The sequence below is a fragment of the Zalophus californianus genome, chromosome 11, assembly GCF_009762305.2.
Source record: "Zalophus californianus isolate mZalCal1 chromosome 11, mZalCal1.pri.v2, whole genome shotgun sequence".
Taxonomy (NCBI): domain Eukaryota; kingdom Metazoa; phylum Chordata; class Mammalia; order Carnivora; family Otariidae; genus Zalophus; species Zalophus californianus.
The window spans coordinates 12003943-12031668 of record NC_045605.1 but is presented as its reverse complement, the minus strand read 5'-3'; the positions used below and the strand labels follow the sequence as shown (position 1 = coordinate 12031668).

At 51.6% G+C, this 27726-nt stretch overlaps 1 long non-coding RNA gene across 1 annotated transcript; it reads right to left on the bottom strand.

Annotated features, from left to right (window-relative positions):
- Positions 1-11980: 11980 nt before the first annotated feature.
- Positions 11981-26304, bottom strand: LOC113915404. The gene is made up of 3 exons (XR_003517649.2): positions 25825-26304; positions 18753-18855; positions 11981-12139 (listed from the first exon to the last, which is right to left on the bottom strand). It is a non-coding gene; the product is annotated as an uncharacterized LOC113915404 (long non-coding RNA).
- Between the last annotated feature and the right edge of the window lie 1422 nt (positions 26305-27726).

Genomic DNA, 27726 nt, shown 5'->3' with positions numbered 1-27726 from the left:
CCGTGAGAGCCAGGAAACCTGGCTCTAAGAGTTGGGCTTGGAGGGGGTCATTCCCCCAGGCAAGCCTGGCTGGCCCCAGGTGGCACCTGCTACTGGGTTCTGCAGAGGTGACCCGAGAAAGCCCAGCAAGACTTTGTGTCAGAAATTGCTCCAGTGATGCAAAATACACTTGCTAAATTGCTGGGGTGCCCGGGGAAACGGTTGCACAGTAATGTGGAGAGAAGTGAAGGCCAGGAGGTGGGAATTGTTCTGGACACTTCCTTCTTCCCTGACTCTACAGACCCTCTCTGCTGTGATTGTCAGGCCAGTGACCCGGCCTGTCGGCAGTCCTGCAGGCCTGCCAGAGACCAGGAGCGAGCCCTTGGCTCTCCGAAAGGCACCAGGCAGCCAAATGCCTGAGGGAGAGGCATGGCCAGTGCAGGGGGTGGAACTGAGGAGGGTCAGGGAGACCTGTCTCCGCTGCTGTCCCCAGACCTGCCTCTGGCTGCCGGGTAGCCTAGGGGCAGACCCCGCCACCTGGCTGGGCTCTGGATTTCTTGGCCCCAAAGGGGACCAGCAGCATCTACTTTATGGGAATGGAATGAGAAATGCATGGGAGAGTGCTTTGGGGATCGGAAATCCATTTACAGAGGCAGCAAGGTTATTTTTCTCACCGACCATGTGGACCATTTGTGTCCGTCCACGCCCCGCCCCCCCACCAGGCGGTGAGTGGGCTTCTTGAGGGCAAGGGCTGTCCTGAATGCCGGCGGCCAGCACAGAATGGGCACTGAGCGGGTACTCAGTCAATATTTGTTGGTCTGAACTATATTAGTTATTAGGATGAAGGTGATTATGACCACCCTGAGGCCTCTCCCTGCCAGCCCATGTCAGGGTCACTCTGAACCCCAAAGGTGGAAATGCGCTTGAAGTTACTCTTTACCCCTTGTCCTGGGCAGCCCTTCTCCCCTGCACTGTATCCGTGCAAAGAGCCGTGCCCTCCAGGAAGTCAGGGCTGGGAGGAGGGGCTGTGTCTGGGCAGCCCCGGTGGCCATAGCAGATTACGCTCTATGTGAACAGCGCCCCCTGGAGTTGTGCGGCCTGGATGCGCTTACGGCCCAGGTTCTGGTGGAGCAGGAGAGACACGTAAACTAGGAGAGAAAAGTCCTCCCTGGAGACTACTCGGGCCAGAGCAGGCTGGCTGGGCTGCCACCATGGCTGGAAGAAGAGGATGAAGGGCGCGGACACCCCCATTTTGTCTTCACATACAAACCCGCTTAAGGCTCACTTTCTATGGCTCAAACCAACTTGGAGGCTCTGCCTAAAACTCAGTGACACCTCATATATCTCCCCATTCCCTTAAGGCTGTCTACAAATCATCCCTGTTAGAGAATGGGATTTGGAGCCAGACACAGTTGGGCCCACAGCATTCACACTGCGTACTCTCAACCTCACTGGGCCCCAGAGGCAGACTCCGAAAAAAATGGGGTCAATAGCACCCACAGCCAGGCTTGTGAGGACTCCGTGAACTAGATAAAGAATCTGCACAGTGCCCAGGCCATGGTGAGAACTTGGTCTTTCCCCCTTTCTCTCTGCTCCCCATCTCCTGGCCATTCCTTCCTGCAGCCTGGACTTTACCTGGAAAGCGAGGATGGAAACACCGATCTCTTGGGGCTGTCAGGGGGCTCAGTGAGGCATGGAGGTTCAGTGTCTAGCGTAGTGCCGTCTATCTCCCCTCCTGTTCCCTGCCAGCTCAAGCACCCTTTGGGTCTAGACATGAGAATCTGGTTGCTTGGGGTTTCTGGACACGCAATCACTCAGGGCAAGTTTCTGACCAGAAACCCCGCTCTACCCCAGGCTCAAGGAACACTGGCTCCATCTGCTGACATTTGGCTTCTCTCCGGGCTCCCCCTTCCTTCTCAGCAATGCTTGACCTTGCTCTTCCCCAGTACGTCTCTCCTTTGGGGCCTCAGAGCCCCATCCCCGCCAATAATCCTGGCTCTTGGCTGCACCATGCCAAAGGCAGATGGTGTTGAGTAATGGGGCTTCTCCCTCGGTTGGATGGGCCAGCATCAGCAGAGCTGACTTCAGCATCACGCTGGTATGCGGTTTTGGAGCTTAGCACTTTCTCTTCTTCACTGTCTGGGTGGGGAAGGGGGAGGGAAGCAGGGAGGACTGTTTTGGAATCTTTCCTGAAGCTGGGGTATTTGTGGGCAGATTGTATTTTGAGCCTCCAACTTCCCTGCCACGGAACTTCCCCGAAGACATCTCTCTTTGTTTGCCTGTACTTCACTCTGTCGGTGTCTAAAAGGCTTCTTCCATTTGCTTTTATATATTCATTTGAAATGACTCCTCCAATATTTAATCTTTATCAGAACCTGGAAGTCTGGTATTTATTTTGCAGGTCAGTTGCTCATCCATTTTCCTTGAGGCCTCTGGCAGGAGGCTGGAGAGCCCGACGCCCCCCGGGGGGTGCTGCCATCAACATTAGTCCCTGTGACAGCAGGACAAATCAGAGCGCTGCGGGCTACCAGGGAGAAGATAAATCTGGCAAAAGGCTAATGAGTAATCTGTGGCTGCAGAAGAGAGGGCCTTCAAGAGTTTCCAGGCCTTCTTGTTGTGGGCAGCGGGTCCTCCAGTGGGGCCCGGAGGAAGGGCCATCTGCTTGGCATGGGTTGGGTTCTCCCGGACTGAGGTGGCTGGCACCAGAGTTTAACCTTGTGGGCAGTGGCAGAGGGCGATGAGGAAGGAGCTCTCCGCTTCTCAAAGCATATGGTATCTCCCAAGAGGGAAGGGCCCAGGAGTGGACTCATACAGCTGGAAGGATTTGGGTTAGACACATGAAGGAATTGTTAGAGAGTCAGTGGTGACCAGACACCTGTGGTACGTTGTGGAATAGCTTTCCTCTGTGGTCCTGGAGCAATTTAGGATGCACGCTCATGTCTAGGAGACTAGTTACCTATTTCATCTCCAAATACATATCAAACACACACTTTATACAGGGACCAGAAGGGCTCTTAGAATATAAAGATGGTGTCGCTTGAAAGGAACTTACCAGGGGAGACCAGAGAACCAGGACTGCTAATAGGTGTCCGTCTCCTAGTCAATGCCACTTGACTGGAAGTGGTGGCCTGGAGGCTCGTGTTCAGGAAAATTGCAAAGCCTCCTCTAGGTTCAGGAAGAGCGAGTGTAGAAGTCATTTAGCGATGTATGCGTTGGGTAATGGTACCTGCTGGCCAACCCTGTCAAGGGAATGGAGCATACTGAGCTCAGCGAAGAGGTTTCCCACATCCACCATGACCCCAGTCTGATGCTGGGATCTTGGAAGCGGGGGTGGTTGTACGTCTCTAAGTAGAATCCAAACTAGTTGGACGAATACAGGAAGCAGTGATGAAACACTGTTACCAGCACTTGTCTGAAATCCTCCCAGAGAGGGAAGCTGGAGGAGCTCCGGGAAAGGAAAGGAAAGGTGGGCTGTGGTTCTCAGGCACGCTTCAGGGAGTGGCAAGAAGAGGGACCCAGGTAGGTCCACCTGGAACATCAGGATTCTGCCATCAAAAGCTGTTCTTGAAGAGCAGGTGAGAAAGGAGAGACCAAGGAAGACAGCAAAGCCCAAGTGAGCCAGGTTGTTCTTCTTGCTTTTAACTTTCTCTGCCCGCTTCTCTCAGAAGCCTCTGGGGCAGAGGGGGGCCCAAGCGAGGGCCAGCTGGTGGAGTGGTGCTCCCAGTCCACCAAAGCTGGTGCATTTCAAAGCGCCGCCTGGGTGGAGAAGCTGTTCCTGGGGAAGCGTGTGACCCTGCTCTTGCGGGCATGTGATGAATATTTCATAGCCCAGATGTAATCCTGTCCACAATTTTCTCTCCTTCTGGTTCGCCAGCACCCCTCTCCTTGGGGTCCTCCACCTCCACCCCACCCCAGTCCCCAACCGTTCCCAAGTCAGGTAAATCAGTCAAAACATTTATCAGGAATCGGTATGAACCAGCCAAGCGCTGTGAAGAGCTAATCTGTGCAGAGCTAATAAGAATGAACAAAGTCACCACAGACTTCGCCATGGGCATCACTGATAAGGATTTGTCAGAAGAATTGCAGGTAAGATCTGAACAGCTCCAGGAAGTGGAATGCAAATGCCTTGCTTCCCATCCGCTCTCCTGGTGCCCCCTTGGAGCCGACTGGAGCCTTGAGAACAGAGGCAGACACTCACCCAGGAGCGGGGCAGGCAGGGAGGCTGGCTGGGACAGGGGGTCCCGCAGAACTGTGGAAGGAAATCAGCTGAGCGCGCCCCTGGCCAGGGAGCAGTGGGGTGGGGGGCACTACAGGGGAGGGAAGGAGGAGGGAGCTGGGGAGAGCATCTGTGCTCCCTTCCTTAGCGCAGGTTGCAAGCTCCAAAGCAGCCATGGAGGGAGCAAGGATGGCTGTGAGCCAATAAAGCTTTATTGATAAGAACAAGAAGCCAGCTGGATTTGGTCCGGGGGCCACAGTTCCCCACCCCGGGTGTAACTATTTCAGCTGGCGTGTCTTTTTTTTTTTTTTTTTTAAAGATTTTATTCACTTATTTGACAGAGAGAGAGATAGTGAGAGCAGGAACACAAGCAGGGGGAGTGGGAGAGGGAGAAGCAGGCTTCCCACAGAGCAGGGAGCCCGATGCGGGGCTCGATCCCAGAACCCTGGGATCATGACCTGAGCTGAAGGCAGACGCTTAACGACTGAGTCACCCAGGTGCCCCCCCCCTTTTTTTAAGATTTATTTATTTATTTATTTGAGAGAGAGAAAGAAAGAGAGAGAGAGCATGAGAGGGGGGAAGGTCAGAGGGAGAAGCAGACTCCCTGCTGAGCAGGGAGCCCGATGTGGGACTCGATCCCAGGACTCCAGGATCATGACCTGAGCCGAAGGCAGTCACTTAACCAACTGAGCCACCCAGGCGCCCCTCAGCTGGCATATCTTGTAGGGACTTCCAAGGGGAAGACCAAGGGTCAGGCTGCCTTTGAGCCAAAGGGCTTCCTGCAGAGGTTGGAGGGAGTTGGAGGGGCGAGACCCCCAGTTTGCAGAGGCTGTGCGATAGGGCATGGGTGGGGGGCAAATTCTAATAGATCTCAGAGAGGATTTCCCTATAAATGAGACATTACTGCGCTGACTGCATTATATGTTTCCCCTCTATGCATCTTCACTGCAAAGTTTATTGTGGGGCTGATGCATTTTTACTGCATCTCCTAAAAGTAGACACATTTTCATCTTTTTCTTGAAATACATATCGTTAAATCTCTCTACCAATTCCTTCTGGCTTATTGGACTTGGGAGCAAGCTGTGAAGAATGATTTGTTTTCAGGCCACAGAGCCACCCCCAAGACAGGCCTCTGTCACACCCTACAGCCATGGGGGAGAGTGGAGGTAGGGAGGGTGGGAAGCTTTGGTGGGGGTTGTAAATGAGGTTTTTTGAATAACATTGGTTTCCTATTCCCTCACATGTTTTAAAATCTGATAGTTTTCTCAAGTGCTGAACTTGCCACTCTCCCAGTGCAATAATATTGTCTTGCATTTGTGTGGGGCTTTACGGCTCAGAAAATGCTTTCAATCTATGTATTACCTCTCGGTCCTCACCACCACTCTGTGAAGTCAGCAGATGGGGAAAAATCATTCCTGTACCCCAGAAGGGATAACCGAGACTCAGAGAAGACACTGTAGGACCCTTGGACACTTGTTCCAGATGAGAAGAGGTAGCAGGGGGCTGGGGGGCAGTAGGCGAATATGTCCCTGCAAAGATGTCAGGTCGTAAGCTTGGAAGCCCGTGAGTATTTTCTTATTTGGAAAAAGGGCCTTTGCAGGTGTGCTTAAGTGAAGGATTTTGAGATGGGGAGGTTATGCTGGATTTTCTCCGGTGGGCCCTAAATGCAATCAGAAGTGTCCTTATAAGAGAGAGTCCGTGGGAGATTGCATGTGCACATGCACACACACACACACACACACACACACACGGAGACAGAGCAGGGAGAGAGACTGGAGCATGCTGGCCTTGGACAGTGGGATGCTGTGGCTACAAGCCAAGGAGTCCCAGCAGCCCCTGGAGGCTGGAGGAGGCAAGGAAGAGACCTCCTGATTGGAGGGATGCCCTGATTTCATCCCCGTGATGTTGATTTCAAACTTCAGACCTCCAGAATGGCCAGAAAATACCTTTCTGCTGTTTTAAGCCACCCACCTGAGAGTATTTGTTACAGCCACAGCACACTGGCCCAGGTCATGAAGCAGGAGCAGGGAAGCCAGCCCGTGTCCATGGGGAGTCCAACTCCGATCTCCCCCCCCTCCAAACTCCACCACACCATCCATCATCCTGGGGAAGGATGGGGAAGGGCTCCTTCCCTCAGAAGAAGGATCAGGTCGGTAGGGATGATGTGGAGCTCAGCCAACCAGTGGATGTGGACTGGGCCCTCCCTGTGATGCTTGGAACCGTGGGCTTAGCAGAGAATTGGAAGCTGCGGTCCATGCCCTCAAGATGTGCGCAGGCTGGCGAGGGAAGCAGGGCACAGGCATGAAACAATTAGCAAATGGAACAGGACAGCACATGATGAAGTGCCTGCCTTTGAGATAGGCACCTTAATTCCCAAGATTGTCAAGCTCCTTGCACAGGCTGGAAAGTGCTCTGGCTTCCCTGTGGATGGTCCAGGCAGAGGACCCAACACCCCACAAATCTTGGGGTCCCCCCGGGATGCTGTAACCCTTTGTGTTAGGTGGACTACTTGTGTGAAAGCCCTCTATGATGCAGGTGCTTATTTCCTGTAGTGAGAACAGAAGTGGCCAATGTCCAGGCAGGACCAGTGACCACATGCCAGATGTCCTGCATCCCTGTCCTGGGCTTCATCCAGGGCCGGGGTTGGGAAGGATGACGTTAGGTGTGGTCGGAAGGAGGAGACGAGGGCATTAAAGAGAAGAGTGAAAAGAAAACAGAATTGATTTCTTGTGTGTAATAGAGTTTTTCTGTCTTTTTTTTTTTTCTTTCCTGAAACAGCATTTGGCATATGTAATAAGACACTGTCTGAAGCCACTCCAAGGAGTTGGAACCGAACGGAAAGAATGGAATGGGGGACAGGGCTTCATTTGAATTTCCCCCAGAGCTAACAGCTTTCCTCCCAGCGTCCCAGGGAGGGGCTCAGTGTCACCCAGCGAGGGCCACCCTGATGTCCACCCATTTGACAGCCAGTTAGGAGAGTCCACCCCTCTGGTCCACCTCCTGGAAAGTGAGCATAACTTCGGGTTGAACCTAAAACGTAAATATCCTAACTGGCATCTTATTTGTACGGGCAGAAAAGCCCATTGTTATGGAAGAGAAATCTCCCAACCCCCCACCAATTAATCTTTGGCTACAGGAGGCTCATGCTCACCATATCAGTCGGGGGGCTGGGGCTCTGGAGCGAGCTGCAGAAGTGGGGGGACAGTGATAGCAGCAGGTGTGGCCGCAGAGTCTCTGAGCTGGAGAACCCCGTCCTCCTGGGGACAGTGCTCCTGCCACCCCCCAGGGAGTGTCCCTACCGTGAGGGCAGCTGCTGGTGGTCCATCCACAGGGAGGCTACTGTGGAGGAGAGGACACGGGCGGTGGAGGACTGTGATGGACATTTGTTGTTTCTTTCCTTTGTGGGGCTCTGCAGAATCCCAGCGCTTTGCTCATGGTATGGGGATTTCCCCATCATTTGAGTCTTGGTGGGAGGCAGAGTGTGCTTTCCTCTAAAGGAATGGAAAATTCCAGCTACTTGCTTTCCAAGCAGGGCTGGTGTATGCCCCAGGCTGGGCCATTCTGGCCCTCCCACCCTCAGCTGACCCAGCCAGGAGGCAGGTGTTGGTGGCAGGGACAAGTGATTCCAGGGACGGCTGTTTGGGAGACCGGTGGGTGGTGCCATCCGAGGGACAGGAGTTCTATTCTGTGACCTGATTTTGCTGGCACTCCTGGCTGCAAAGTCTATCCTCCCTTCGCCCATTTTCCAAGCCTTGTTTTGCGATGCCCTTCCTGATAACTGGGAGCCACTGGACATCTTTTAAATAAATTCATTTTCTGCTTAAATCTGCCAGGATCAGTTCTGTCGCTTGGAAATAACACATCTGACTACAACAATACATTTTATGGGGCAGAACAAGAGGTAAGGAGGGAAATACAGATTTCTGGAGAGCCTGGCCTGGGTGAGTCCCAGGAATTGTTTCATTTGATCCTACAAAACCCTTTGAAACACCTACTGAATTATTTCCTTCATTTTACAGATGAGGAAGCTGTGGGCTCAGATCCTTGCCTCACCCGCAAGTGGCAGAACTGGGTTTGAAGCCAAGTCTTGGTGCTCCACATCCGGGTTCTTGCACGGGGCCACACTGCTGCAGGTGCCTTGGCTAAGCAGAGCAGGTTTCGACATTTTGGAACATGTCCTCTGTCTGGATCATCGCCACTCATCTGGTAAGGCTTGGCAGACAGTTTTCCTGGGAAGGTCTCTAAGATCCCCCACCCGTGGGTCAGACTTGATGCCCCTCCTCTCTGTTCCCACAGTGTGCAGACATGGGGGGCTTTTCCTAGTTCGGATCCTGCTCCTCCATAATGCTGGATGCTCATCATCTTTTCCAGAGACTGTGAGAGACCAAAAGTGAAGTTTTATCTCACTGGGTCTTCTAGCTTTAGCATCTGACACAATGCCTCGCCCTCCTTTTGGTGCTCAATACATGCTTATCAAATGACATTAGTAATAATCCAAGTCTGGGCAACACAGATAAAACTGAATATCCCTACAAAATTTCTCCAGACAAAAGGCACCATCTGATCCAACAGGGGGAAACCCCCTTTGTGTTTTAATGATAGAACCCAGAGGCAGGAATGATCAATCTCTGTATAGACCTCTTTCCTAATTAAGCTGTAAAAGGTCAAGGACCCATTCAAGGCTCCGGGTCCCATCTATGCCTCCTTTGGCCTCAGGGCTGCTCATTAGGGGACCCCTGTTGAGAGGCTAAGGTAGTGATGGTGGCCACACCCACCCTGACTCCATCCTGTTCCACCACTGGCCTTGTAGTGGGTTCATAGGCTTGGCTCTATCTACGTGATGGTAAACGCCCAGAGTGCACGCCACAGCTCCTGTTTCCCACCAGCACCTCCCGAAAATGACCTAGTTTGATGGACTTTTCAGGAATGTTAGTTTTAAGAAAAGATACCAGGGTAGAGATCAGCAGCCTGCAGATGAATAGTGGAGGTGGCTGGGGTGTTTCCCACCGGCTCAGCTGGGCTCCGGGCTCCCAAGCGGAGCTATATTAATTTACAAACGCTGATTGGAAGAGACGTCTTGCCTGTAGGTGGTGTTGCCTCAGCCACTTGGCTCCAGGAGGCCATGTTTATATTCTGAACAACTTGGATCAGGTGAGTACTCCATAAACATGACTCAGAAGACCAGTCTGGACCACCTGTTCTGCATCAAGAGGTGGCCTTGGGAGGTAGCTCTTGCCTCTTTCCCTTCATTTCATTATAAAACTCAACTTTCTGTGGCCCAAGGTCCCCACCTGCCTGGAGCTCAACTGACTGAGGGGGGAGAAGACTGCCCTTGGATTGTTCTCATCACTAAATAATTTCCAGCCAGCTACGCAGGAGCCTCGGAACTATGCGAAGTGTTGTCTGGAGAAATCTTGCCGAGATATAACATTGAGACAACGTTTAAAACCTCATTTAAGTGAACACAAAGAGAGGGCTCCTGGGTAAAAGAGACTTAATTAATCTCGTTTCTGTGTAGATACTTTTAATTAAATGTAACTCCACATTCCTTCCAAGTAGATTGGAAGGGCCGAGCAGCCTTGCTACTTGGTGGGGCTGGGCGGAGGGAGGCCAGCAGGTGGGTTCAGGCAATCCGAGACGCCATGGAGGCTGGAAACCTGGGACGTGGGCCTGCCTCCTCCCTCTCACCATCCCCCAGGCTAAATGTGCCTCCAAACATCCATCCACCTTCCCAATCATCTCTTGGGTGCCTCCTTGTCTCTTCATCCCACAGCTTCAGCTCTAGTGCAGGCCCTTATCATCCTTCTCCTGGATTATGACCATCATCTCCTCGTCTCCTAACTGTCCTCTCTCTCCCCAATCTCAGTCCCTTTCGGCCCACCCTGATTCATTCAGCTAATGACTCTTTTTAGATCCCCACTTCCACTGGGATGTGATTCCCCTGGTTATAAATTCAAAGTAACTTCTGTTTTTCTGATTAAAGGTAAGCCCTTGCTCTTGGCCTGGCCAGAATATGGTATCTCAGAAGACTGGTCAGACTTAGGAGTGGCTTTAGTGTCTGGAGGCCGAAATGAGGTGGGGGTGGGCCCACGAAGAAGTGTCCTGGGGAGAAATGAACCACAGTCAGGCCGGCCATACAACAAGTCAGTCCAAAGAGTCTGGACATCGCTGGGGAGTTTGAACCTGAAACAATGGGAACTGAGGAGACTAGAAGAGAGACAGAGTTCCCACTGCAGGTGAAACCCGGAGAAATTCCATGAGGCCAGGACAGGTTAGCCACAGGGGATGTGTGTGGGGTAATGGGCTGTCGTGGGCAGAGAGGAGGGACCAGGGTCTCCTGAAGGGTCTTCTACACTATCATTTTTGCTCAATACCAGGTTGGATGAAGTGGATCCTGGGGAGAATTCAAAGGTTTTAAAGAATGACAGAGACGTTTGATGAATGGTCCCTGAGTCAAAATCTCCTCTCAACTCTGCTGCCATTTTGGATCGTGATGTGACTGGGGAAGAAGCATGCACAACTCAAGCCCCTGAGACTTGGGGACCATTTGAGATAGCAGTTAGCCTCTCCTGACTCATCCAATAGGTATCCTGCCATGAGGGACACCTACAAGAAAAAGAAACATGGACTCCTGAACCACATTTAGCCCCTGCGATGAGGGCCCCTGAAGATTGTTCCAAATGGATAGGGCCACCTCTCAGCTTTATCCGTGTCTCTTGGCCCTTCTTCCCTGTTCCTCTGTAACCCTGAGGTGGTTCCCGATGACCAGGAGAAGCAGCACCTGGGGCAGGCCCTGCCTTGAGGGGTAGAAGTGTAATCCTTAGTGGACAGATTTCTGCCATGGCCCTGCTGCACACCTGCAGGTTTTCAACAAGCAATTCTGTTTCTCACTCACAGGCATGTTTCCTGACGAGGGTGGCAGGTCTGCTTTGGGCCACAGACTGTGTTCAAATCTGCCCCATGTGGCTCTGATTCTGGGCTCAGCAGCCTTGCAGCAGACTGCAGAAGCCCAAACCACCAAGCCAACCCTCATAAGCACACTTAAGCTTCTGCTCGTGGTATGTCCACTAACATTTCATTAATCCAAACATGATGCAAGCGCAGAGCCAGTCGGGTGGAGGTGTTTACTGTGCAGACTCTGAGCCATGGCAGAGTATGGAGGAAAGAACCATGGACCCATCACGTAATACACCACGAGCACCATCTTCCTAAAATCCGATGTCCCTGGGCCAGTAGGACTGTTCGTTTAAGTGAGTGATGTCAGGGGCTTCCGAGAGCTGGAGGGATTGGCCAGGCTGTTTTGGGTAATGGGAAGGGAAATTGGAGTCAAGAGGCTTAGTGTCTTGTTCAACTGCTAAGTGACCCTGAGCGTTTGGCAAGTCACTTGTCTCTGGGCATCAGTGTAATTATCTTGGATGAGAGAGGTGGGCAAGGTAGTGCCTATGTCCTCTTAAGGTCATACCACTGGAGACTCTAAGAAGCCTGACTCTGTGATCCTACGCCATGATCTCTGAGATCCCACTGTCTGCAAGCCAGGCAAAGCCCCGGCAGAGAATGTGGGAGATGATGATTTTTGGCGGAGCCCTCCCCAGAGGGATGGTGGGGAAGAGAGGAGCCCGAGAGAAGACTCAAGTGTATTTCTCTGTGCACTTCTAAAAGCCCTTAGATCAGGCTGCTCAGGGCCTGATAATTTTTCCATTAAGAGGAAATAATTTTCCGGGTCTGTTTTGGTTGTATTTATCTGCAGCTGACAGCATCAGCCGCCACAGCCGTGACACACCGCCTATCCCCCAGACCAGGCATGTACTTTGGGGAAAAGAGAGGGGCAGGGGTCTCCGTGTCTCTCGGCCTGGATGAAGGAAGCAGGCAGCTACCACAGGACCCTGGGATGCATCTCGGACGACCCAGCTGTGACCTCAGGTACCTCCCACTCCATTTTCTCCCCTGAAAAAGAAATGTAAACAACAGCCCAACCAAGAAACCCACCACTGTGCTCTCTCCGGCCTGGCCCCCACCTCCTGCCTATCGCTTCTTCTAAGCCATCTTGACAATAACCATTCATCACGAAAAAGAAAACAAAGTACAGAGAAACAAAAACCAATCTAAGGCCGCAAATTGACGTCAAACTTTGACAAATGGACCGCGAGATGGTTGTACGGTGAGCTCTTTCTGCTTTGCAGAGCAGACGGGGCTGGGTGCCTGCTGTCATACACCCTCGTGGCCCCAAGTTCAACTTGGAGGTGACTACAGTGCAGGGAGCAGATCTGACTTCCCGAGGTGACATTGGGATGAGGAGGGGTGGTAGAGATCTGCGGGGAATCGCGGCAAAGGAGAGCCACTGCTTTGTGCTGGGACTCCGCCCACCCCCACCCCCAGGGGGAGGGTCTGGAGGGGGCTTGGTCCGGGGAGAGGGTGATGTTGGCTCCAGGCCATCCTTCTGGATCCTGTTCCTTGTGGAGCTGGCAGATTGGCTCCAGGAGAGATTGAGGAAGGAACAAATCACAGATTTTGATACTTGGCACTTGTATGTACGAAGGGCTTTACCAAGTTCAAAGCATTTTCAGAGGCACGATCTTACTCCAAGCAAGCCTGCGACATACACAGAGCAACCTATGCTGTTTGCACAGCGAAGGAAAGTAAGGTGCGGGGGTGGCTGTGACTCCCTGGAGTCACACAACTTGTAAGTTGACAGGGCTGGACTTGAACATGGCTCTTTCTGGCTCCAGAGCGGATGATCTGTCTCTTCGGGAGACTTGGAACGGGCAGGAAGGAGTCCGCAGGGTCATCACAGGATCTGAATGCCTTTGTTTTGCTTTGAAGGGGAATCTCAAAGCCGGAGAGGAGAGCAGACTTAGCCAAGGCTCCATAGTTGTTGCGGGGGGCGGTTAGGGTCTAGCCCGGTGCTCCTGATCCCCAGCCAGGTGCTGGGAGTGCATGGCTGCCACATCTCAGTGAGGACCGGGAATTCTACAGTGGGACTCCTCTGGGAAGCGGCTAGGACGGTTGGTGGGGGCCGGAGGGGAGGTTTTGCTCCTGGGCTTTGCCTGGCCACGTAGTACCTGCTGTTTGTCCCCTAGACCAGGCCTGAGGCAGCTATAGGATGACGGAAGTCTGGGAGGGATGGCAGTTAGCCTCCAGCTAGTAATGTCTGAAGGAGGGTTGTTGTGTCTTCTCGGGAAACCACTTTCTTCCCTCCCTTCTCCTCTTGGAACCATAGACCTACTCTCCAAGTTTGTCACCCAGTGCCCTTGGCCTGTCCCAAGATACTCAGGACTCCCTAAGGCGCTGGGCCGGGTCTGTCCTCTCAAGGAGCACCAGACCCTGTGCCCCCCCCCCCGGCCCCCTCGGCCCAGCAGCAGACACCCCCCCGCTCAGGATCCATGTCCTCAGGGTCTGTACCGTGTGAGAGGGTCCGGCTGATCTGACAGGCTTAGTGAAGGCAGACTGCCTGGGTTCAAATCCAGGTTCCAGCACGTATTAGCCCTGTCTCCCCGGGCGAGTTAATTAACCTCTCCTAGTTTCAGTTTCCTTATCTGAGAAATGAGGATAATAATACTCACTTTGTAGGGTTATTGGGAGTTTTAAATGAATTTGTGTAAAGAATTTAGCACAATGCCTGAAGCATAATAAACCTTCAATAAATGTTAGTTATTTTTAGTTTTTAAACCTATTCATGCTCCTGTCTTGGTGGAGGCTAATGACTCACTCCAAAGTTAAAATAGACGTGTCTTTACCGAGATCTAACTGAGGAAAGGGCTTAACCAGGGAGGCATGGAGACTTTAGCCCCCAAGTCCAACTCCTCTGTGGGGAGACCCCTCCTGAGTGGTAGAATCTTCTAGCTAACCCCCTCAGGGCACATCACAGGATCCAGACATGGATCACGAGTTGGACATCTGGATCTGTTTGCCACAATCCCCATTTGAACTGGGGCTCCCACCCCTCAGCTGAAGCATGGAGCAAAGGATTGTAAAAACCATAGCCAGGTGACCGAGGGGACGCAGGTCAGGGAGTGAAGCTCGAAGGGGCAACAGGTCCCGGGGCCCTGGGTGCCACCTCAGCAGGGCGGATGGGACACAGGTGAACTTTGCAATCGGATGCCTGGGACCCCAGGATTGCCCCCCTGCCCCCTCTATTAATGGTGTGATCTTGGAGAAGCTATTCACTTTCACTGAGCTTCTATTTCCTCACTGGGACAAAATCAAACTAGATCATGTAGCTAGAAAGCACTTTGGAAATGACATGCTAATGTTTTTTATGGTTTGTTGGTTTGTTGGTTTGCATAGCTGTCATTTGAAGTCAAGTAACTTCAGATTTGGAAAATCTAAACTCTAATGCTCATGGACTCTGTGGCCTGTTCTTGCCCGAGCTGTGGTTGTGCAGAGCAGAGATCCCTAGAAGGACACCCAAGCGTGTGGGGGGAGGTGGGGAAGAGGCAGCTGAGGACAGAGAGTCACAGGTGCCGGAGGGGAGGGGCCTCAGTGCCGGAGGCTCCGTGAGGAATGAAGGTGAAGGTGAGTCTGGGTTCACAGCAGCCCCTGGGAACTGCGTCTCTTGTCTCCCTTGGGCAGCCTGGTTTTTCTCTCTCAGCATTTTGGCTTTTCTCTGTGCATCTGCTCTGTTTTCTCTCCAGTCAGCTTGTGCTGCTTACTCACCATTTCTACCCACCTGTAATTTCAACTGGTTGCACCCGTGCCTCCCAGCCTTGTCTCTACACAAACTTTCTGCTCTACTACCCACTATCACCAATGGCAGTTTTCCTCTGAATGTCTTTGCTCAAACCCCAGGAAGAATCTGATTCTTTTTAACCCCTCAGGCTATAGATCACTAGGCACTCTATGGATCAGTGTCTCGGAGGTTGCAGACCCACCCTGTCATCGGCTGGTGCAAGAGTGGTGGAGGAGGGCTGACCCACATTTTTGGAGCTCCATCTAGTTCTTGCCTTTCAGTGACCCCCACCTAGGGGCTACCTGTTCCGGCCCCCGTGGAGGGTAATGTGTGCCCTGGCCGGAACTCAGGAAGGCTCGTTCTGATATTCCCTAAAGTGGCGCACAGAAGGATCCACTTTAGGTAACTTGTAGAGGTTGCCGGTGCACAGAAGGCCCCACTTTAGATAACTACCCTGTGATTGCACCACCATGCCCCTCGTTCCATAAAAGCTGGGGGCTAAGGTCCGACAGGACAAAGAAGGGCTGTGGAAAATGGCCGAGTACCAGCTGGATCATCGTCTGTCAGCTCTCTCACTGTAAGTCACCCTGCATAAGACTGTGTGCACAGTGTGGAGTGGTTTGCTTTGTTTTTTCGGTCCTGAAGTGCCTTGTCAGGCTGGAGATGCTTTACGGACCATCCTGCACCTTCTGACAGTGGGCTGACCAGGCAGGAGACCGAGGCAAGCACGGGTACAGGGTGCTGTGGGGCAGAATCCCTGGCTGGCCAGCCACTGCCATGTGGGGAGACCCAGCCGGGCCTCTGGAGCCTTTCGGGCCAGTGTGTGAATACAGGGATGCCCCGAGAATGCCCAAGGGGTTATTAGATGTCCTATCGGAAGTGGTGGGGAAGAGGAAATGCGGAAGGGAAATGAACAAGCTCTCAGAGTAGTAGCTTGGCCATTGATCTGAGCTCTACAGACGCTGTAGAAAGGGAGTTATGAGTAAGGAGAGAGATGGAACAAGGAGAGAGAGAAGCATTACTTTGGAGAGGGATGTGCGGGGCGCACGTTCCTCTAGTACACAGTGTTCAGGGGGGCACAATGGCAGGAGGAACGCTTGGAGGTCATGGCGAAGACGCACGGGTGCAGGCTTCTGTGTATTCTATCTTGGGAGAGCTGGGACATGACTCCTCTGATGAGGACATTATTCCAGAAGAGGAAAAAGATTTATCCACACTCTTTGATGCAAACTAAGGCTCAGGCTACTCGTGAGCCTGGAAATGACCAAGAGGAGGTTCCCGCTGGTCAGAGGATGACCTTGAGGGACGTTCTGCCACCGAACTGGTGCAGCTCCCCAGCCGCTTTAAAGGCAGGTGGGGGGTGTTTCAACTGGAGGGTCCTGGGGGAGATGGGATTGTGTTGGATGGGTTTGGGATGCTGGGCTTGACCTCGGTTGCACTCCACCTGCCTTGCAACCAAGGTTACGTGCTGTAGGTATGGGGCTTAGAGAATTTGATTGATTGGAGAAACAGTAGCATTGAGATAACTTGGTCTAGCGAGGGGGATGTGCCCTCCCACCCCCCCCATCTCTGTTGTTAGGCTGGACCTCTATGGAAGAACTACGCGAAATTGTGTGTGAACTGGGGATGAAACTTGCCATGTATGCCCAGAATCTTAGAGGCCCAGGCAAAGAATTTCTTTCCTCTGGTAGGAAAGACCATATCTCATGGTCAGCCCTGGGGACATGGTTCGGGACTTGAGTATCTGTCCTCACCCCTGTGGCTAGTTACAGTGGCCACTATGGTGGCTGACTTAAGTGGAATCGAAGGAATCCATCATAAGGGAAACAGATGGGTTGGAAAACGGGAAAACAAAGGATCCTGCCAACCATAAACTGGAGGAAAAGGGGCCCAGAGAGGTCTCTCGTAAACAATGGTGAGAAGATCCAAAGTCCTCTGGGACCCCGAGAGAAAATCTAGGTAACCCACTTCAGTCTTAAGCCTATGGAAGGTGTTGCTTAAGGGAAAGCAGGTGACTCACTTGAAAGAAGGCTCAAAAAAGCCAGGTTTTTTGCCAAAGGACCCTCTCCTAATGGAGGAATCTCAGGGGTGGACACCACTACCCCTAGAGACTGGGGGTTAGGTCAACGTGGCCCTTTAGTTTGTACAATAGGGGGCCATCGGAAGCCCTGTGCGGAATTCACCGTTGATTGGTCTCACACTAACCGACTGTGTTGGTTTCTAATAGACACTGGAGCTGAATGCACAACTTATATATGGAGAATTTTCGAAACACCAGGGAGGCAAAAAGGCTGTTGATGGTTATGGGAGGCAAACTCTCAAGACAAACCAGTCTCTACCTACGTACCTGCAGGCTCCCTCCCCACTGTTTCCCAGTGCATATTTCCCCCGTCCCGAGTGTGTTTTGGGCAGAGATATTTTACAGGGTCTGGATCTAACTAAGGTGAATTCGGGTTGCATAACCCGAGTAGTGAAACCTGTCATCGGGGGTCACCCAAAACGAGAGTCCACACAGCTGCTGGTTCCCGTAGAGTAATAAATGTAAAACCATATAACCCACAGGGAGTGGGGGCATGGCAAGATTCCTGCCATCTTGAGAGAATTAGAAAAGGTGGGGGTAATCAGGCCTGCTCAAAGCCCATTCAGTAGTCTGGTTTGGCCCATGGGGAAATCTACTGGGACCTGGCCGATGACAACAGATTATAGGAAACTCAAAATTATCTCTCCCCACCCCATGCCATGGTGCCTCATGCGGCTTTATTGTGAGGGCTCAGTGGATGCTGTGATTTTTTTCTCTATCCTTGTGTACCGGACCCACAAAATGTGGAATAAGATGCTAAGACTATATGAGTGTCAAACCATGGACGGGAACTCAACTTCGTACTTGGGAAGACCTGCAGTGGGGCGCGAAGCAACTTCATTCCTCAAATCCTGGTCTACGCCCCTACTCCGCAGAAGTAGCTGGAGCCACCATTGCCCGGTCCCTCAAGAACGAGGACCGGTGAAAAGCCAGGGGTGGTACTGGTCAAGTCTATCGCTGTCTCGATTGCGGCTGTGCTGGTAAAAGTCCCCCCCTCCCACTATCTGGCCCTAGGGTCCTGACAGAGGAAAGGTGTGTAAAGATTGTATGGGCCGTAAAGATGTTGGGGGTGGAGGGTAGGAGGGCTGACAACACTGACCCCAGCTTCGGCCTTCCATCCTGTTCCTGCCCCACAGTGACCTCCCACAGGGCTACGTGTTCTGGGCCCCGTGGAGGTTAAGGTGTGCCCTGACCCGAATGTAAGGAGGCTTGTTCTCATTTTCCCTAAAGTGGCGCACAGAACACCCCACTTTAGGTAACTGGTAGAGGTGGCTGGTGCACAGAAGGCCCCACTTTAGATAATTACCCTGTGACCTCACCACCATGCCCCTCACTCCATAAAAGCTGTGAGGTATGGTCCGGAGGGGGAGGGGGATGGGGGCAGAGAATGGCCAAGTACCACCCGGGTCATCTGTCCACTTTGCCCCTCCATCAGGAAGTTACTCTCAATAAAACTCTGAACATGGTATGGAGGGGCTTGCTTTGTTTTTTGGTCTTAGAGTACCTCCTCAGTCTGGAGGATGCTTTCCTGACCCTCTTCCACATTCTAACAAGTGGGGTCTTGTGCCACTTACCCGATGAGGGTTTAGGGGGGCAGGTTCCCTTAGAATGGGATGTAGATGGGTTAGGAAGTATTTGGTGATCCTAGGACATGTAGGCAAGTCCCAATGTCTCAACAAGCTCTCCAGGTTCCTCATTTGGAAAGCAGGTGGTTACAGAGCTTAAATGAGTCTGTGAAAGTGCCCGCGATAATCTGACCCCTTCTCTCCATCCCCTTGGTCACTTTCTTAACTCTGCCCTTTATCTCTTACCTGGACTAATCCAGAAATTCAACTAGACTCTTGGTCCCCAGTTCTGCCCCTACTCCCCCGTTGGATCAAATCGATTTTCCATGGAATTGCCATAGTGAGCTTCCTAAAATGTAGATTTGAAAAAAATAAAATAAAAACATGTAGATTTGAAGAACCTCAAGATCAAGTGCTGGTGAGGCCGTGACGATCGAGCATCTTATATTTTACTGATGGGAAGTATATCCTTACAGTTCTAGGGAAAAGTGAGGTAGTAATATCAAAATTGTAAACACCATAACCCTTGATTTTTGCAATCCCACTTCTGGCAAGCCAGTGGAAATAAAAAGACCCTTACATGATACTGCATGGAAGTGGCCATTGCAGCATTCTCTTAGGTGTCCATATAATTGCAAATAGCCTAAATATCCTACGACAAATGGTTAAATAAACCATAGCCACACACTGGAAAATGATACACACACTTTAATGAATGAGTTCCATATCAACTGACTAGGAAGTACAGCACCATGAGAGAAGCAGCTTGCTTAGTGAAAGGTAGGATGTATTTTTGAAAAAACAATTAGTACATGGTGGCGTAGAGGTGCGTGTGTTCATAAGTTGCTTGATGAACATGGAGAGCAGGTGTAGAAATTTCCTGCCTGGGGCAGGTGTCTCAGTCCTAGTAAGCCTCAGGATCACTGGAACGGTTTATAGCAGATTGCGTTTTTTCTTCCCATTTTAAAAAAATTGAGATCGATGGACCTCTAACCTGAGTTTCAGGTGTATAACATCATTGATAATGTGGTGATCATTTTACAACAGATGTAACTATGTGGTAATGGGTGGTAAGATTTAAAACTTTTTTATTGTGATGAGCCCTTTTAAGACCCCTCTCAGCAACTTTCAAATCTACACTACAGTATTAGGCATAATCAGATGGCATTTCTAACAAGCACCCAGATGTTGGTCATGCTGCTGTTCCAGGGAACACTCTTTGAGAACCACCTGTATAGCGGTGTAACAGAACTGGGGTGGGAGAAATTATGAAGGTTTTCTTTCTATAACTTCACAAACTTTCACTGGTCTTAGCACACTTACGTAACTTTCCAGTTTTGAGGAATACAGTAAATGGGGTGGGGGGGAATCATAAAAAGGAAAAGAGATTTGCGTAGTCCATGTCCTTCCATTTCTAATACCCTTGAGTGCCTCCCCACTGCACACAGAATAAAGTCCAAGCTCCTCAGCGTGGCTTCAGGGCCTCTTGGGATTGGGCCCCTGCCTATGCCCTCTTGACCCCCAAGCAGTCCGGCAGAACGTGGCCAGTCTACACTGCACCGCACAAAGGTGCCCACCACTCCTGAGCGTGCTTGCTGTTGCACACGGCCTGGCCTTGCTTGTGTAGCTGCCTTTGTAAGTGTCTCAGAGGCAGGACTGACTTGTCCTTGGATCCCCAACGTGAAGTGCAGTTCTGCACAGGTGTAGTAGGTGCTCACTAAAGCTTGTTGCATGGAAGACCAGTGCATGAACCGTAGGCATCCAAAGCAAGCTGCTGAATGGGAACCACCTCTCCAGGGCTGGCCCTGCTCTTCCAAGCACTTTTTCCCCAAGGGGCTGGGTGGTTTCTATGGTTCCCAGGTGTTGTGCATTAAGGAGATGCCAATAAGAGCAAACACCAGGCAGAATGGGCAGGTGTGGGCTGAGCAGTCTGGGCTCCAGCCCCACCTGCTCCTCCTCAAAAACTCTTCAGCCCCTCCTCAATCTTCCTGGACCCACTCAGTCTAAGTGGGTAATGGTAGAGGGAGAATCGATGGCGTAGGGAGGTCCCAGCATGTGATTTCACAGGGGGCTGCATCATCATGCTAATTTTTCCTTGGAGCAAGAGTGTGTGAATGCATGGGTGCCCAGGGATGTACGTGTGTGGGCATGCATGAGCTCCTCTATAATTAAACCTATTTGTGTGGTACTTTACAGTTTATAAAGTGTTTCATGTCCATGATCCCATTAAGTCCCCCATGAAACCCTGTGACTTATGCAGAGTATTATCATTTCTGTTCTTCCAATGAAGGAAAATAAGGCTCAGGGAGTTAAGTGCCTTGTTCAGGATTACGCCTTGAGGATGGGCAGCCTCGAGGGACCCAATTCAAGAGGTCCTCCTTCCAGGGACCCAATCACCCCTCTTGCAATGGTGCTGCTCCAGCGCCCTCCTGCCCTATTAAGCTCCTCACTCATGATGGTTGTGGAATTCTGTGATCTAAATATATTTGCTCTTTGATGCTGGTTCCTGACAGAGCTTCTAAATCCTTTGGAATGTCCTGGGTCCTAAAAATGTCTTTGCATGCTAATGAGACTACTGGTGTCAGGGAGCCCCCAGATAGCTTCAGGATGGTGACTGGTTTCTTTTTTTAAGATTTATTTACTTTAGAGCGAGAGGGTGTGCGAGTCGGGGGAAGGGGCAGAGGGAGAGAGAATCCTCAAGCAGACTCCCCAGTGAGCACGGAGCCCGATGCGGGGCTCGATCCCACAACCCCGAGATCATGATCCAAGCTGAAATCAAGAGTTGCCCGCTCAACCAGCTAAGCCACCTAGGTGCCCCAAGATGGCAACTAGTTTCTGGAAGACCATGGCATGATTTGAAGGCCAGAACTTTCAGCCCCACCCCCACTTCCAGGGAGAGGAAAGGGGCTGTGGAGTTAGTCAGGGATCATGCAAAGCCCTGAAGGACAGAGTTCAGAAAGCTCCCAAGTTGATGAACACATCCACCTGCTGGGAGGGTGGCACACCCCAACTCCATGGGGACAGAAGCTGCTGCACCTGGGACCCTTCCAGAGTGCCCGCTCCCCCCGTGTGCTTCTTCATCTGGTTGTTCATCGTCTCCTTTATTGTGTCTTACCGGCTGTGGGCTGTGGGGCAGGTGACTTAACCTCTCTGTGCCTCAGTCACTCTCTAACGTGGGATCAGTAGAATCTACCTCCCAGGGTTGCTGGAGGTATTAAAGGAGGAAATCTCTATAACGTGCTCTATAGAATGTCCGGTACATAGCCCACAGTGACAATTATTCCAGACGATGCAGTCAAGGGGAGGCTCACAGAAGAGGGGCCTCGGGAACTGGGTCTCTCTGGGTCTGACTGAGTCTCCGTGGCCTTAATTGCTCATTCGGATGTTCGGAGAAGAGGGCCAGCCTCCTACGGGTGCTGGGACAACTTAATAGAGGAGGTTGGGGGATGAGCTAAGAGGAGAGGGTGCAGAGTGACATAGACAGAAAGTGCAGGACTCGGCCCAGCAGCTACCATTCAAGGAGAGGGTGAGTGGACTGGGAGATGCTGGCCCCTTCGAGGCTGGAGGATGCGACCCGCCGTTAAGTGTACAACCCCATATGTCCTCTTCAGTCTTTCGGACACTTCTAGCATCCGCCGTAGTGTCTGCTGTGGCCTGCATGTTTCTGTCCCCACAAAACTCATATGTTGAATCTCAACCCTTGGGAAGTAATTAAGTCATGAGGGTGGAGCCCTCATGAAGGGTTAGTGCCCTTCTCTGAGGCACTCTAGAAAGCTCCCCTGCCCCTTCCACCATGTGAGGATACAGTAGAAGTCTGTCAATGAACCAGGAAGTGGACCCTCCCCAAACACCAGATGTGTTGGCATCTTGACCTTAGACTTCCCAACCTCTAGAACTAACATTTCTGTTGCTTATAAGCCATTGAGTCTGATTTTTTTTTTTTTTTTTTTTTAATAGCAACTGGAATTGACTGAGACTGTCTCCTTTTTCTCTTTCTTTCAGTCTCTGGCTCTTTAGAAGGGGCTGGTGGAAAAAGCCAGGGTTTTAAAGCTAGGTAATCTGGTTGGCTCCCGCCTTCCCTACTAACTAGCTGTATGATCTTAGACTGGTCCCCTAGCTTCTCTGGGACCTATTTTCCTCTTGAGTGAAGTGTGGATGATGGTAATAGGACCAAACACAAGTTTATTGTGAGGACTAATATGATAAGGCCCCGAGCCTGGCACCTGGAAGCTAGGTGATGAATTTGAGTTCTCTTCCCTCCTGAACATGACTCTGCTTTCTAGCCCCTCTCACCAGATCTCAGAACGATCGTCCGCCCGTGGAAGACTGAAGGATCATACCTGTGTTTATATGCACTTTCCTTTTCAAGACGTGTAGGGAACTAAATACAGCTAGGCGCAGCCCCCTCCCAGGGTTGCGACCACAGGGATGAATTGATGGTAGACGTCAGGAGAGCAGGAGGGAGGGTTCTCAAGGCAGCCCCACCAACTCCCTCCTGTCTTCCTTCACAAGATCATTCTAGAAGCTTCAGATCATCTTTGGACTCCTTTTTTACCCTTCTCCTGGATTTAATTTGCTATTCTCTCTACAGATATTTGAGTGCCTACTATGTGCTAGACACTTCTACATCCTTTGCTTCAAACACCTCCTTCCTGTGACTTTGCCTGAAGGCGACCCTCTGTTTATTGAATGCCTATGACGCAAGCCAGGCCCTGTGTTGGGGGGCTCCTCCTGTGCTCTCTGTTCTCACAACCACAAAGGAGGGATGATCTAATATCCCCGTTTTGCAAGCAGGGGTCCTGGGGATCAGTGAGGCTGAAGGGGCTGCCTGGCATCCCACAGCTAGTGAGTCAGGGAGCTAGACTTCCAACCCGTAGTGGCCTTGTCTCATGCTAGGACTGCTGCAGTAGCATCCCCACGCTTCCCTGTCCTCACACTTTTCTCGCGTACCTTCTTCCCCACCCTGTCTTCTGGTGCTTGCCTGGGTCCCCAGCTGGAGCCATAGCTTTCCAAGCAGCCCCTGTGCTTTGCACGTGCAAGTCAGAGTCCCTCTTCTGAACAGCAAAATGAACACTCCCTTCCCCTGTGAGGCCTCTCCTGACCCCCTGGGACAGAATCAATAGTTCTGTTTGCTGTTCCCATAGCCCTTGCTTCTGATTCTACCATAGCCCCCACCCTATAGATTATTGTCATTTGTTCTTTTGCACTCCTGGCTGAGTCTTCTCCTTGTGTTTCCAGTGTCTTGTGCAGTCAGTGTATGGCACATAGAATGTTCTAGATGGGTTTGAGCGGAGTTAGCCAAACTACCAGAGCTACCCCCCTACACACTTCCCACCTGGGTCTGCTTTCTGGGCACTGCTCTTTGTGAGACCCACGCCCACGCACACCCCCTCCAGACCCCCCTACCCCCCACCCCCCGGTTTCATTCTTTCAGGAGCGTTTGCCCGAGAGCCGGGAGTCCTGTCTCAGGTCTTGGCCCCACTGTCGCCTTACTCAGTGATTGTGGCAGGTCTCTGGCCTCTTGGGGGTCTCTGTTGCCCTGCCACTCCCCATCCCTCTGAGCACCTCCCCACCACTGAAAGAAGCAGCTAGAGAATGTACCCTGGCTCCCCAGGAATTCCTGTGGGGACGGATGGGGTAGGAATTGTCCAGATGGGTGAAGGCTGGCCAGGTGCAGATGTGGAAGTAAGCGCCAGCCCAAGGGTAAGATGCCAGTCACAAGGGACAGCATCCTCCAGAGAGCAGGTGTTTGTGCCACCTCCAGGAGGGCTGCAGGCTTTTTCTGCAGATAGGAAGAACCTTCCACTCCTCCGGTCCTCCAGGGCTGGGGTGAGGACGGTGAGCTCACATTCACTGAGCGCTTTCCCTGGGCTTTATAAACACGGTTAGGACGAACCCTCAGTGCCCCGGGGGTGGTCACATCATCACCCTCTCCTCCCTGAAGAGAGAAAGGAGCTTGCAAGGGGGCATGTCTGCGGTCACCAGAGAGCACGCTAGTGGAGGTAGGATTTGCACCCCTCTCTGAGGAAAGGCCTAGGGCCCGACAATCTGACATGCCTGAGGATGGCTATTAGGGTCCCTGACAGGAGCTTAAACCCAGCAGTGGGGAGGGAAGTGCTCCTGCTGGTTTCACCTCAACCTTCTGAGCTTTGCTTTAGAGCCACACTCTTCCTAGCTGGCTGCCCATTGAGTGCTGCCTGATTTTGTCCCCAAACAAAGATTTGCCCCTCCCTGGGCAACTCCTCCTGCCCTTCCAGCTCCTTGTGCCCAGCTCCTTTCTAGTGGCTGTGGACTAAGACTCTCCCCTGACCAAACTTTGGTCAGGCCCCTCTGCATGTTCTTGTCTACTAGGCCATGACCTTAGGCTTCTGAGCGTGCCCTTGCAGAGTCCAGTTGCAGCCAGGATCCTGCTGTGCCAGTTTAGAGAGAGCCCCCCACCCCCGAATATCTGCTCATCCAGGCCTGCCTTCAGCAAGAACACCCCCCCCCCCACTGTGATGTCTCTCTTGGCAATTTTCTACCTACTGCTGACCCCCTTACTCTGCTCCTTGGCTGTACCTCCCACTTGGCCGCGCTGGATTCAGACTGGAGTCTCTCTCCACTATCCTGATGGTCCTGATTAAAGTCTTCCTCCTCGTTCTAACGAGTGTCAGGATACTTTTTTTTCTCTCGCACTGCCCCCACATCCTGAGCATGGGCAGAGGCAGAGACGAGCAAAAGCAAGTGAGTCACCTCACACCTTCCCACCCTCGTCTGTCTTTGGTCCCGACTGGCACAGTGAGTAGGAGGTGCTGCAGCAGTCAGGGTGGGGCTTGGAGCCTCAGGACCCCCGACGTGAGCGGGCAGGGCAAGAATGAGCTGCCCCCTGGAAGAACAGGCTGCCTTGGGGCGGGTGTCTCCCTGGTAACGAGCTGCCAGTCTGTGTAGTAAATCTGGATTTTCCCATGTACTCTCAGGTACAAGGAATGGCATACTACTCTATTTACTTTTTGAAGTAAATGAGATCTGACCTTGCGGTCCCCTCCCACAGGTTGGCAGAGATTCTTCCCGACCCTTTGTCTTGGGCTAAGGTCCTACACTGAGCAGGCATTGGTCTTCGGTCCCCACTGGTGCCATTAACCTCACCATTACCAGACCTACATGACCCTGGAGTGGGGGGGTGGGGTGCTTGTGTTGCCTTTGTAACAGATTAGGATTAGGAGGGTTATCTTGCTGAGGTTCTGCGGACACAATAAGCCATTCCCTCCGAGACCCTCTCCCCTGACAAGTCTTAGAAATTCCTCTACTTCCCGTGTCTCCAACGACCCCTCTTTCTTACCTTCTCTGGGAAGGCTTGCTGTAATCCATCCAAGAAACCAAGGATGGACTTTGTCTTCTTGTAACCTCTGCCTCAGAGCAGGCTCTGGAACAGGGGCATAGCCTTCATAAGAGGAGGAGCACTACCTACATTTTCCCCTCCTGGTACCCGGGAACATCACCTTCCAAGCCCTCCAGATGAGGAAACAGTCCGGTACACCTCCGGCCACCCCCCAAGGGCTTGGCCGAGGCTTAACCAGCTCTGTGTATTTGTTTATAGAATTTGAAATGGGGAAAGGGTCCAGAGAGAAGGTGAGAAGAATAAAACTCCTGGGGCCGAGCCAGCGCCCTCTCCCCCTGCCTGTCTTCAGATGCGAGCGTGCACTGGGGACTTTCTGCGGGGGAGGGAGTCCTTGGTTGTGTCCCTGCAGGGGGCCTGGGAGGGTTCGCCCGCCCAGCACGCGGGGGGCTGTGCAGGGGATGCAGAGGATGCCGAGGAGGGTTGGGAGGGAGTGGCTGGCTGCCCACCCACCTTGAACGCACTATGCTAATGAATGAGGCATCACAATGCCGGTCCCCTCAGGGGGGCCCCCCCAGGCTCAGATCACATCTCCATTAATACACTCCTGGAGTTCATTGTGATTGGCATCACTACAATAAACAGTAAATGAGTGAATAATAATTGGCCATCTATTTGAAAGTGTTACTGAGGTTGCCATGGCAATCACACCTTTTATTAAGCTGCAGCTGCTGGGCCTGAGGTGGTGGGAGCGGGGCCTGCCCGAGCACCCTGTGGGGGGTCTGACCTGCTCCGTGACCTTTCCCGGAATCTCTGGAGTACAGGGGCCAGATCTGGGGGCACAGCCTTTTTTTTTTAAAAAAACCATTTACCTTCTCTGAGCATTTGGAAAGACTCCTTTAATCCCCAACTAGCAATGAAAAGGTCTCCCTCCTGTCTTTTCCTCAAATCCTTAAGGAACGAGGTAGGGGACAATGTTTCATCTTTGCCCCGAGCATTACCCCTCCCCAACCCCCAACTAATAGTAAAAATGAAAATGAGAAAAATTCTAAAAACTAAAACTCATTTTAGGGGCAAAACTTATATTCATTTTATTTTAGAATGATTAAAATCTTTCAGCTAAGGTGCTATTATCCTGTCTTTATTATTCCTCTCCCTACCCACCCTCTACCAGTGAATTCTAAATCCCTCTATGCAGGGAAGAGATTTTAATGTGAAACCACCTAGAATATCAGATCATTGTAATTCCTGTCCACCAGGAGCAAGCAGTGCTGTATCAAATGTAAGAGCATAAGGACACTTTTTCTGCATCCGGGGGCCGTATCATTTCACACACATACAGAAAAGAGATTCGGGACTTCTTTTGAGTCTTGCTGAATTCTGATCTCTGTGCCAAAGGATGGAGAGTGAAGGACCATGGAGAGACCAGGAACCCCTCCTTCACTTCCGTGGATTTTTAAAACCAGTAGCTTATCGTTACACCTGCTCAGACCTGTCTGCCTGCCATAGCCGGAGCCTTCAGGCTGGGAAATACTCACAAAGCAGGGAAACATTAACTTGAAAATATTTTTTTCCTACAAAAGGTATAGGTCATATTTTCTGTAGTTTATTTCAAAATACTTCAGTGTAGAGTGTGAGCAGAGTTGCCAAATTTAGCAAATAAAAATACAGAACACAGAGTTAAATGTTACTTTCCGACAAATACCAAATATTTCCTAGTAGAAGTATGTCCCAAGTACTATATGTTTTATCTGCCAACCCTAATGGGGAGCTATCCTTTTGATCAGAATTCGGGGAGCGGGGGTGATTAGTCACCCTGTGAAGAATCTTTTTTTTTTTTTTTTTAAAGATTTTATTTATCTGAGAGAGATAGAATGAGAGAGAGCACAAGAGGGAAGAGGGTCA